The following is a 12,530-nucleotide window of genomic DNA, read 5'->3' on the forward strand; positions in this document are numbered from 1 at the left end:
ACATGACCTTAAGTTGTGCAACTTAACTTTCAGAACTGCAAGTTTCAACCTGAGACTGATCTGTATATAGGCCTATAAGTATATATATGTTATACTCAACCTAGTTTCATCTATATATTTGAATACAATACAGCTCTCTTACATTTATCCTAGTAGATCGTTGATCAGCTGTTTCTCCGTAAAGAGAGAGAGTGAGAGAAAATGGTGCACAACAATGAGCTGTTTTCCGGCTCTTTAGATCAAATTGTGGTCATATGTTGTACTTTGTTTTTGGTAGTTGTAGTGCTTGGTGCAGTTTCATTGTCCATACAGGACGCGCTTGGTCGGGACTCTTAGCATCACTATTTGACGCTCTGGGGCGGGACTCTTGGCATCACTTTTATTTAACTTTTTTAACTTTTGTCGGGTCCGCTTCGTAGAATGGATGATTAAGTTAGACTCCATGTTTCCTGTTGAGAACAAAGCTTCAAGGCAAATTATTTTGCATCAAGGATTTTTAGTAATCAAATTATTCGAGTTACTGGAGGAATCGTTTCAGCCTTAATTGTAATTGATAATGAAATAATTGAAAGTGTCTATGAAAATTTATTTCTGGGTGTTGTATTTGACCACAAACTGTGCTGGAAGCCCCATATTAAATATCTGTGCATGAAGTTGGCCAGGAGTATTGGTATATTGAACAAAACTAGATACATGTTGAACCAGAATACACTACATACTCTGTACTACATGCTTATTTTACCATATTTGTTAAACCATATTTGTAAATTTTGTATGCTGTATTTGCATATATATTTGTTTTGTAATAATATGATATTGTGACGTAGGGGAGGACCTATTAAGCTGCATGCTTCTGCCTGCTCCTTCTCAAATGTATCCTTTTCATTTTTGTTCTTTGGTAAATTCTGACATTTAATTTTGTGTTTTCTTTTGCATCATTTGTTCAAAATAAATAATAAATGAAACCAAAGATAAGGGATTAAGCCAGCATTTTCTAGTTATCCTGTCCCAATTTAGCCCTGACTGGTTTCACAGGAAGGAAAATTTCCTTTTAGGGAGAAACCTTGGACAGACCCAGGCTCTTGGTATGCGGTTGTCTAACTGTGCCGGTTGGGGTGTGATAAACAGTGGCAATAATAGTCACAATAAAGATAATGGAACTATGACTAGAAATAGTAGTTGTAGTAGTTCATGGCCCTGCGGGGCATAGCAGGGCATCAAGCAGGACCAAGGTGCCACCCTAATCCAACAAGAACTCCGGGAATAATCTCCCCAGAGCTAAGACCCCGTTTACACGAAGGGAAGACGCAGATATTTTCCTGCGGTTTGGCCTCTCATTTACACGAAAACCCTGTTTTTATCACAGAAAACGATGATTTCTAAAAACTCCGGCCAAAGTGGAGATTTTGGAAAACTTTATTTGCACGTTTGCATGTAAACTGAGACAAACGGAGGTTTAGGCAGCTGAGGGAGAGAAAGAGGACGTGATTGGTTGCTGTTGTTGTTATTGTCGGGATTCTGAATGGCTAACGTGGGCTTGAGCTTCTCCTTACACTGACACCTACAGGTCTGGCATGCTCTTGACTGCATTGATGGCATATATACACGGGTACATATAAACAAACCCTTTTCTGAGAACGGAGAGGTTGAAATGTCCGTTTATGAAAATAGCCGGCCACGTGTAAACGTAGCATAAGTTTGTAACAAGCATTTCTGGGATATGCATTTACACGGATGGAGAGAGAGAGGAGCCCAGTGTGTCAAAGGAAGTCCCCCGGCAGTCTAAAACTATAACAACTTAACTAAGAGCTTGTCCAAGTCAAACCTGAGCCAGCTCTATAAGGGTTGGTAGATGGATCTGACAACTATGAAGAGAAGCAGATGCATTGTTAGCACAAAATTTGTGTTTTCTCCAGTGAACTGGGACTATAATTTTGGCGGGTTGTACAATTATAGAAACCTATTCTAATCTTACAAACCTCGTTAATTATAGATTTAGTTCACTGGACCCGTAGTTTTGCTTTGCCGGACCTTCCTACACAGCGCTGTGGTCTGGCTAGTCCACACAGCAATCCTGGGATGGGAGAAAAACATGCTCTGGTTTATTGGCATTTCTTTAAACCAATCACAATTGTCATGGGTGGTGCTAAGTTCTGCACGGTGCCGCTGCCAAAAAACCAGGGAAGGAGCTTGTTTTGGTGGACGTGTGTACGTTCAAAAGTTTCTTTTAGTCGTTCAAGAGAAATCTGAGATTGGACAGATAGTCTACCTAGCTGTCTGGATTTACCCTGCAGAGATCTGGGGTCTCATTTATAAAACTGTGTGTAGGATCCTTACTATAAGTGTATGTACGCCCAAAAGGGTGTATGCCAAAAGAAAGTCAGATTTATAAAACCGTGTGTACGCAAACCTGTAAGCAATGTTCCCTTTATAAATCAGATTACCTACAAGCGTGCGTACGTGGATCAGCCTCTTATCCCGCCCTGTACACGCCCATTTTTAACCATAAATAGTCAAAGCAAAGCACCTCGTGAATGCTGATCAGAATATGAATGACACTGGCAGTTGTTACACCGAATCATGATGACTGGCGGAGAAAAGGCAAAAAAACTTCTCAGACGTTCAGGAATTGCTGCAAATTGAATTATAATTTCGGCCTGTTCTTGCACAGTGTATGGAACCCTGATCTATAGACTACATATATTAATAATACGTCCAAAAACAGCAGGCATTACGGCACTCGGGGACAGCTTCGATATACCAGACGTATATAATAAGATTTAACAGAACTATATATTAAATTCAAACAAGCCTTAGTGATAAAGTTGAGGATTATATATAATATTCATTAAAAAAAACACTTAGCTGTATGACATTTCCCTCTGGAAACAGCCGGTTTCCCCCAGAGTAGCGAGGATCTGTATTTAGACCGGGATGGCACAGTTCCGGCGCATTGCCCTCTCTACTGGACCCAATTCAGTACATAGATCCTAGAGCTCGGCTTTAGAAAATCTAAATCGGCATATTAGGCAGTCATCATCATGGTCCCTGAAGTCTCTTTCTCTCCTGATTCTTCCATTAGCGTAGTCCTCCTGCAGGGCCATCATGCAGCATTACGCACGGGGGTCACTGCAGTATTTATATATATATTTTATATATATTTATATATATATATATTTTATAACCCTCAACTGCAATACCCCCACACCCCAACGACCACACGCACTGCTAACCGGGACAACCTCAGATCTCTCCAGCCTGCCCCCATCCCACCACCCTCTCACCATGCCAACTTTGCCCTCCTCAACACCCGATCGCTCAACAATAAAGCCCCTGTCCTCCATGAACTAATCCTCGACAACACTCTTGACTTCCTTCTGCTCACAAACCTGGCAACAACCCAACGACTTCTTCTCCCTCAACCAAGCATCCCCCCTGGCTACAACTACATCTGCAAACCCCGCCCTCCCACCGTGGAGGTGGCCTCACCGGCCATTTTCAATCAGAACTTCCGATCACAGAACTCACCCTCCCTCAGTATATCTGTTGAATATCTCGCCTTCAAAACTCTTTCCTCCATGACAGTCATCCTCATTTACCGCCACCTAAACCAAATCCCTCCTTCCTCTCTGATTTTACTGAACTCCTCACACTAGCCTCATTCCTCTCTCCACGTCTGCTGCTACTCGGTGTACTTAAACATCCACATGGACTCCCCACATGCAAGCTCTCATCAGAATTCAAAATTTTACTGGATAACTTCTCTCTCACCCAACATGTCACATTCCCCACCCATAAAAAGGTCACATCCTCGACCTGGTCTGCTCCACCAACCAACCAGTGCTCGACCTCCATCCATGCCTCTTTCCCCTCTCTGATCACAAACTGATACGGTTCACCATCCCTTCTCCAACCCCACCCCCGCCTCCTCAGAGAAATCACCTTCCGAACCTCCTCAAATCTATCAATCCCCACCATCTCTCTGACCTGCTCTCCACCACTCTCCACCTGGACTCAACCCTCACCTCACCCCCGATGACCTCACAGACCACCTCAACTCCACCTTGTCTACCTCCCTCAACATCCTGGCCCCCCTCAAAACAAAACTCGTCACTTTTAACACCTCTTCACCCTGGTACACACCTGCACACCAAAAATGAAACAAACTGGCCGGCCAACTTGAACGCCTGACAAACAAAAATCATCCCTCACAGTCCATCATGAAGCCTATAAATCCCATCTCATCGCCTACAAAGATGCCCTCATTGCTGCCAAATCTGCCTACCTCTCCACCACCTCCACCGACCCCTGCCAAAACCCCAGAACCCTCTTCTCCACATTGAACAACCTCATCAAGCCTCGGACCAACAGCCTCCTTACCTCTACCCGGATCTCTGCAACTCATTCCTCCACTTTTTCACTGACAAAATCAATCTCATTTACAAATCCCTATCCCCTGTATCTGACCTTCCAGGATCTACTCCAGCACCTACCTTGGACCCTCCTCTCCCATCCCTCCAGACCTCCCCGACCCTCCTCCACACTTCCTCCTCTCCCAGTTTAACCCAGCCACTCCTCCTGAAATCTCCAAACTCATCAGCTCTTCCAAACCCACTACCGCTCCCTTGACCCCCCCCTACTCCACTTCTGAAGTCCTGCCTCCCGGTCCTATGCCCCTACCTCACTAACCTCTTCAACTCCTCACTGTCCCTTGAACTGTCCCTCTGCTTTCAAAACTGCCGCTGTCACCCCAATCCTTAAAACCTGGTCTGACCTCCTCTCTCAACAACTACCGCCCAATATCCAACCTCCCTTTCTGTCTAAAACCCTGAACGCATAGTCGCCTCACAACTACAAACCCATCTTCTTGCCAATAACCTATTCAACCTCTCCAATCTGGTTTTCGCCCCCTACACAGCACAGAAACCGCTCTCCTCAAAGTCCTCAACGACCTCCTCACCTTTGCTGACACCGTTCCCCAACATCCTCATCCTCCTCGACCTGAGTGCAGCCTTCGAGACTGTGAGCCATAACATCCTGCTCACCAGACTCAAAGACCTCGTCACGGTACTGCACTCAGCTGGCTCACTCCTACCTTTCCAACAGATCCCATTTCATCTTCTCCACAACCACACCTCTGCCACAGCCACAGTCACTCAAGGTGTTCCCCAAGGCTCCGTGCTTGGCCCCTCCTCTTCATCATCTACATCCTCCCTCTTGGTCAGATACTCCGCCACTTCAACCTGACTTCCACTGCTATGCTGACGACACCCAGATCTACCTCAGCACCAAATCCCCCACAATCCTCCCCTCTCCCACATCAACTCCTGTCTGTCAGCTATTAAAACCTGGATGCAACACAACTTCCTCAAACTCAACAGCGACAAAACAGAATTCCTTCTGATCGGCTCCAAATCCACACTCAGCAAAACCACAACCCCACTCTCACCATCGACGCACCATTGTCCCCCCATCTCCCCAGGCCCGCAACCTTGGCGTTATCTTTGATTCCACCCTCTCCCTTGAGCCTCACATCCGCAAGTCATTAAAACCTCCTTCTTTCACCTCCGCAACATCGCCAAAATCAGACCCTCTCCACACCCCCGCTGCTGAAAGACTCATTCACGCCTTCATCTCCTCCCCGACTGGACTACTGCAACTCACTTCTCCTCGCATCAGCTCTACCAACATCAACCCGACTCCAACTGGTCCAGAACTCAGCCGCCCGCCTCATTACCTGCCCCAAATCCTGGCACCACATCACTCCAGTCCTAAAACAACTCCACTGGCTTCCCATTTCCCACCGGATCACCTACAAAATCCTGGTCCTCACCTATAAAGCCCTCCACCATCTGGCCCCCTCATACCTCACTGACCTCCTCTCCCCTTACCAACCCTCACGGTCCCTCAGATCCACCTCAGCCGGTCTCCTCTCCATCCAAAAGTCCAACCGCGCTTGTTTTGGGGACAGGAGCCTTCTCCAGAGCAGCTCCCAGGCTCTGGAACTCCCTCCCCAAGAGATCCGCACCTCTGAGTCCCTCACCATCTTCCAGTCCCGCCTCAAGACCCATCTCTTCACCTCAGCCTACCCATAGTCCACCTGCCCCCCTCCCTTTTTCATCTGTATCTTGTTTTGTTCTACTTGTTTTGTTTGCTCGTTTTGTTTTGTTATGTTTTTATAATCTACCCTGCCCTGTAAAGCGACTTTGAGTCCATGAAAAGCGCTATATAAATTCAATTTATTATTATTATTATTATTATATGTTCACAACAATTTGTGATTGTTAACACCTTGCCAACACAGCATCAACTAGTGGTATCCCCCCACCCCGAGATGCAGTCGAAATAAAGTGTAATAGGCAAACACACTTTTCTTCATGCATGTTTTGGCACAAACAGTATTAAAGTTCGGACTGATAACGAGGACATTAAGGGTAACGATTGCGCGAGAGCGTAACGGCTGTATTTTCAGACTTTGACATTTGATGATATATGCACAGTTTTAAAGACAGATTTACACTGTGTTCTGCAGCTATCCAATGGTAGGGTGTTTGATGCTGTCCTGTATTCCATGCAGTCAGGCCATCCCCTCCTCCTGCGCTTCTGTAGCGGACAATGTGACCGCGAGACAGCGCCGATTAAATATTAAGAACAAATTTTTATTTAAGATTTGAGTTGGATGTGTTTATGGAACAGTTATCACTCAGTACAAGAGCAAATAACACTGCTGGATTTCATCTTCATGGCAATGTGGATGATATGCAGTGAAAAAATGTACGTGAGGCATCAATACTAGAAAATATTACGAGTAATCTTACTCCCATTGACTCTCTTCAGTTCACCACCTCACCATCTGCGTCGCCAATTCCTATCCTGTCTCCAGAATGTGCGTACGCATGGGTCAGAGTTTGCGTGGAGGACCGCACATTCTCCCGTCAAGTTTGTTTTTTTATAAATCACAACCTTTGCGTGGGAAGTGGCGTACGCACATTTTCAGCCGCGTTTTGTACGTACACTATGTTTATAAATGAGACCCCTGAGGAGTAGTTAACCATATTATCCCCCGGAGTTTAGAACGCCAACTCAAAGAAAGTGGAAGGAAATGGACATCGGCGAAAAGTCATGCATCTGGCGGAATTTCCTGCCTCACCGGAGCTATATATATATATATATATATATATATATATATATATATATATATATATATATATATATATATATATATATATAATGGCATTTATAGCTTTAAAAGGCTGATTCTCCTGTACCAACTGGGAACTCTTTCATAGCCTGGAGTTAGAGGAGGCCACAAATGCTATCACTGATTACATTAACTTTTGTAAAGCTAACGTGTTACCCCAAAAAGTAATCACTAAGTACCCAAATAACAAATCTTACATTTCCAAGGAAATCAAAAAAAATTTCTTTCAAGAGAGGGGACCTTGTAAGTATGAAAACTATGCAGAAAGAACTTAATCACCAATTAAGGACAGCTAGATGTAAGGAGAGAGAAAAATTCCCACTGCTTGTCTTTGAACAATGAGAAACTCTGGGACTCTGTAAAAGCCATGACAAACATGGCACCAACTAAGAGGTGTATTAATGTGATAAATGAGAGGGATAAAGCAAATTAGTTGAATAATTTTTCTGTAGATTCGAAACAAGAGATTTCTCTCAAGAGCTAAAAGCAGATGTGGATGGTCTACCTGCATTGAACTCTGTGAAAATTTCCATTGACCAGCATGTTGTGGAAAGACTTTTTTCATGCATCTGCCCCAGGAAGGCCTCTGGACCGGATGGCATCTCTGGGCGCCTATTGTAAAACTTGCAGCAAAGAGCTGGCAGAGGCATGGCGCCCCATCTTCCAGAAGTCTCTAGACATTCACTCTGTTCCCTCTATTTGGAAAAACTCTATCCGGGACCTAAAAAAGCAAGCTGTAAAGACAATAATAACTACCGTCCTGTAGCACCTACGTCACTGGTGATGAAGTGTTTTGAGAAAATTATCATCCAGTTCTTGAAAACAGAGGTCAGTTGTAAGAGTAACAGAAGCACAGATGATACCATCATTGCTGTGACACATAGTATGAACAGACATTTAGATGATTCTATCTGATCACCGCCTCCTATTCATTGATTTTAGCTCAGCTTTTAATACGCTGGAGCCACACCTGTTAATTAAGAGGCTGAATAATTTGAAAGTACACCCCCTTATTATCAAATGGTATCATTCGTTCTTAACCAATCACAAAGACAGCAGGTCAGCGTTAATGGGACTCTATCTAAACCAAAAATGTTGAGCACAGCAGCCCCCCAGGGCTGTGTCAGCTCACCTGTCCTTTTCACTTCATACACAGATAGAGTGTAGAAGTTTTTATTGTTTATTTGTTTATTGTTTATTTCTTTATTTGATCAGGGACAATGCACAAAAAACAGTCTAAAAAAGAAGAGATGTCATGTGCCAGGTTATAGCAAAAAATGCTAATTTCCACCCGCAGTCCCTGGACAGGTTGATGTTATACTTACAAAAGTTCATAAAATATATACACAATAATACATGAAAGTATTACTTCACTCACATCATAAAAACACTCTCCACTTCAGGAATTTATCACTCACTCACAGTTTACATCATTCATATCACAGTCATTCAGTGCGTACAAGTTTGCTTTGATAATAACCACTGTTTGGTCAGGCGTGTGAAAGTACTATAATTTGTGCATGAAATAATTTCGTTTGGAAGAGTGTTCCAAAGGCTCGCTGCTTTATAAAAGAACGATTGTTGACCATATGTGGTTCTAGGTTTTCAAAACTCAAAATGTTATATTTACTTAGTACTTTACAGTGATGATACTGGCGAGACTTTTTATCATGAATTTTTATGGCCCTTTTATATAATGATTCAAGTAATTTTAACGATGTTTTACACGCCTGAGACCAACTAGACATGCAATACAGAAGATGTGGAACAATCATAGTATTGAGGTATATGTTTGAGGCTTCCATAGTTAATGAATTTCTAATATGTTTACAATTCATCAAATTAAATTTCAATTTATTACCAATTTTTTTTATGTGACTTTTAAAACCAAGGTTCGAATCAAGTACTAGACCTAAATATTTTAATAATTTTTTGAGTTATTTGTAATTTACATTTATTTGAAATAAACATTGAGACCGTTTTATCAACGTTTAAGTTCAGACAGGACGTCTGCAACCATACTGCAACTTTTTTGATAATTTGTCAGTAACCTCCAGCTCGTTATCCCCAGAAGTAAAGATCACCGTATCATCAGCGTACATGATTACATCAACGCAGGGGCGTAGGCAGAAATAGTATTTTGGGCGGGCCAGTACAAAAGTGGGTGGGCCATTTTCTAAAAGACGAAGTAGCAAAAAGGACTAACTGAAAAAAACAGCAACGATTTTACCTTCCAACATACTGCATTACAACGACAATAACACTACTGTCTACAACATGCTCAACCAACAAAGCTCCGTCTAAAAAGTTTGTACACAACAATATAGACAAAAACCTGTAGATTGTAACATATTCAGGCTAAAATATATTTGCACCGGCAGCAACAGCAGCATTGGCTCTGCACAGCACTGTTATAAAATTAACCCTTTTATTGCACAAAGTGGCAACTAATCATAAACCCACACAGCAGAGAAGGCGTTTACATACTGCAGGACATAGAATAGCCTACATTAGACAGAAATCACACATGTAACAATGCAACAGCATTGTTGCTTCAGGACTATGGTCAGATCATGAGCAGTAAATGGCTACCAGCAGTAAAAGAAAATCAAAGAATGAAAACTTCCAGCCAAGCATTGTTTAGCTAAATTATGAAAGATATAATGAAAAGTGGCCAGCCAGGTGCCAAATCTTAGACAGTGTATTAAGTCCACGGCAGTGACAGGATCAAAGAAAACTCAAAACTAGGTCACTCACAGAGAAGTTATCTTCTTATTTAATGTGGGCAAAACACAAATGCGTTTCAGCTAGAAGCCATCATCAGTATTCACCATTTCTTACTAAAATAGGAAGGTTACTAGGTTAGCTAGGTTACTTAATTAATGGGCCGTCAGCTCCGCTGGGGAAATGTCTGTACATACTGCAGAAAAGCTCGTCCGTATTTACACTGGATTCCATCCAAGAAAACTGTCCATACCACTTTAAAGAGAAGCCATTGTTGTCGCGGTAACGCTTTTAACAGTGCATTGCTTAACACATCCGTGATAGCTAGCTACGTTGTCTAAACAGCCAGCTAGCTAACGTTAGCTGCTGAAGGCAGCCCGGAGAGTCTGCCTGTTGTTACCATAGCAACCAATTACGTTCCGAAGGCGTTTTATCTAATTGTTTGATTGTTTGGTTTAAACAGTTTTGTTTTAATCAGAAGAAAATACACATTAAACACACACAACTAGCTAGTCCTGTTATTATTTCTTTTTTTGCATACATTTGAATATTTTTCATAACAAAACGTATTTTGATCAAACTTGGCTGGACGGGCCAGTGAGTAAAGTGGGCGGGCCAGTGCCGCCCTGGCCCATTACTGCCTACGCCCCTGCATCAACGTCCGAACACACTCTAGGGAGGTCATTTATATAGATGCTAAAAAGCAAGGGTCCCAAAATAGACCCTTGCGGCACTCCCATCGAGGTGGCTCTAAATGCAGATTGGTTGTTATTCACTTGTACACACTGATGTCGGTCGCTTAAATAAGATCTTATCCAGTTTTGAGTGTGCTCAGAGAGACTATATTGATTTAATTTCCTGTAAAGTATCTGGTGATTGACAGTATCAAAAGCTTTACTCAGATCAAGGAATACTGCTCCCACCACCCTTCCCTGATCCACATATGCCCTGACAGTTTCCAAGAAGTAACAACAGGCAAAGTCTGTTGAGTATTTACATCTGAAACCAAATTGCATTGGATTTAAGAGAGATTGTGAGTCAAAGTGGGTGGTAAGTTGCTCCGTCACCATCTTCTCGAGCACTTTTGACACAGCTGGGAGGATGCTTATTGTGATAATTGTTCATGTCTTGTTTGTTTCCAGACTTAAATAATCATGTCATTACATTGTCTGACGACACTGCAATTTTATCTCTGCTGAAAAAGAACTGTGACCCATCTGATTATTTTATGGAAATCCAAAAGTTTGTGAATTGGTGCGACGATAACCACCTTGTCCTAAACGTTTCCAAGACTGAAGAGATGGTGTTTGACCCTGGGGGAGTTGGTGACCACAGGCCTGTGGTCATCCACATCCAAACCATCACTCAGGCCCACTCCTACAAATATCTTGGTGTTTATTGTGACGAGTCACTAACCTGGAGCACACGTGTCGACAGTCTCTGCTGCAGACTGCGGCAACGTTTTCATTTCTTATGTCGTTTGCGAATTCATGGCTTGCATTTCTTGTTTTCTCTTTTTCATCAAACCGTAGTTTTTGCAAGTTCCCGCAATTTTTGCAAGTTCCCGCAATTTCAGTGCATAAAATTGCATAAACATCCTGCATATTCCATTGCATTTCTTAGTTTAGCGGTTGAAGCGCCTGTCTTATAAACAGGAGACCCTGGGTTCAAATCTCAGCCGTGCCACCTTATCAGTTAATTATCTTAACATATTGTTTGCCTCTTTAATTTCAACAAGGGCAACAAACTTATTCCCAGATCCAAAATGTTATATGCAACTATCAATTTAAGTTTAAAACCACAGTATGATCCATACAGAAAGTAACATTTTATTATGAATCTCAACACTGTACTCACAGCATGTCTCCTTGTTAACTCCTGTTTAATCAAATTAGACCAATCCAAAGTTACATTTTGTTAATTTAGTTTAAGGATAATTGTATGTTTTTAGAACAGGCTTTTTTTGTACCATAATGTTACATGTGTCCATGTTGCACTCAGGATCTCATCTGAACAGATTTCTGTCATTCAAAAAACTCTCGACCAAGTTTAAAACTTTTACAGCCAACTTAATAAAATGTCTGGTTTTATTCGGGCTAAAGTTTATAAAGTCTATCCATTTGAACTGTCTATTTTTTCTTTTAAATTGTTTTTACTACACTCCCTTACATTGTACAGTGACCGTGACACGTGACCGTACTCAATCTCAGCGGCGGGACGGGTAGCTACCTTACAGTCGTAGCAAAACAAATGTCAGAATCAACTGTCGGCAATGCAGACACACAGACAAGGAGGAACACCCCTGGCCTCATATTGAAAGCATGTTTACCTTAGTAAAAGTGCGAAACAGCAGCTACATTATGCGGTGTCTTCTGTGTCTACCAAAACAAACGGACATATCATCATCTAACTTAAGGTAACATGTAGCAGTAAGTTTCCTAAATTAGTTTTTTTTTGCTGTGGATAGGCAAATGTTTGTCTTTTAGGTTACATATGTTTTAAACATTTCCTATATATATATATATATATATATATATATATATATATATATATATATATATATGAAACATTGCTTGTGCTTCATTGGCATGGACCCAGCTGACAG

General features: G+C 42.1%; 1 protein-coding gene across 1 annotated transcript in view; it reads right to left on the bottom strand.

Annotated features, from left to right (window-relative positions):
- LOC120554212 (gastrula zinc finger protein XlCGF57.1-like) overlaps positions 1-12,530 on the bottom strand; it is a 443,376-nt gene that overhangs the window by 272,888 nt on the left and 157,958 nt on the right. The gene's annotated exons all lie outside the window — the stretch shown is intronic.

Source organism: Perca fluviatilis, chromosome 24 (assembly GCF_010015445.1).
Source record: "Perca fluviatilis chromosome 24, GENO_Pfluv_1.0, whole genome shotgun sequence".
Classification (NCBI taxonomy): Eukaryota; Metazoa; Chordata; class Actinopteri; order Perciformes; family Percidae; genus Perca; species Perca fluviatilis.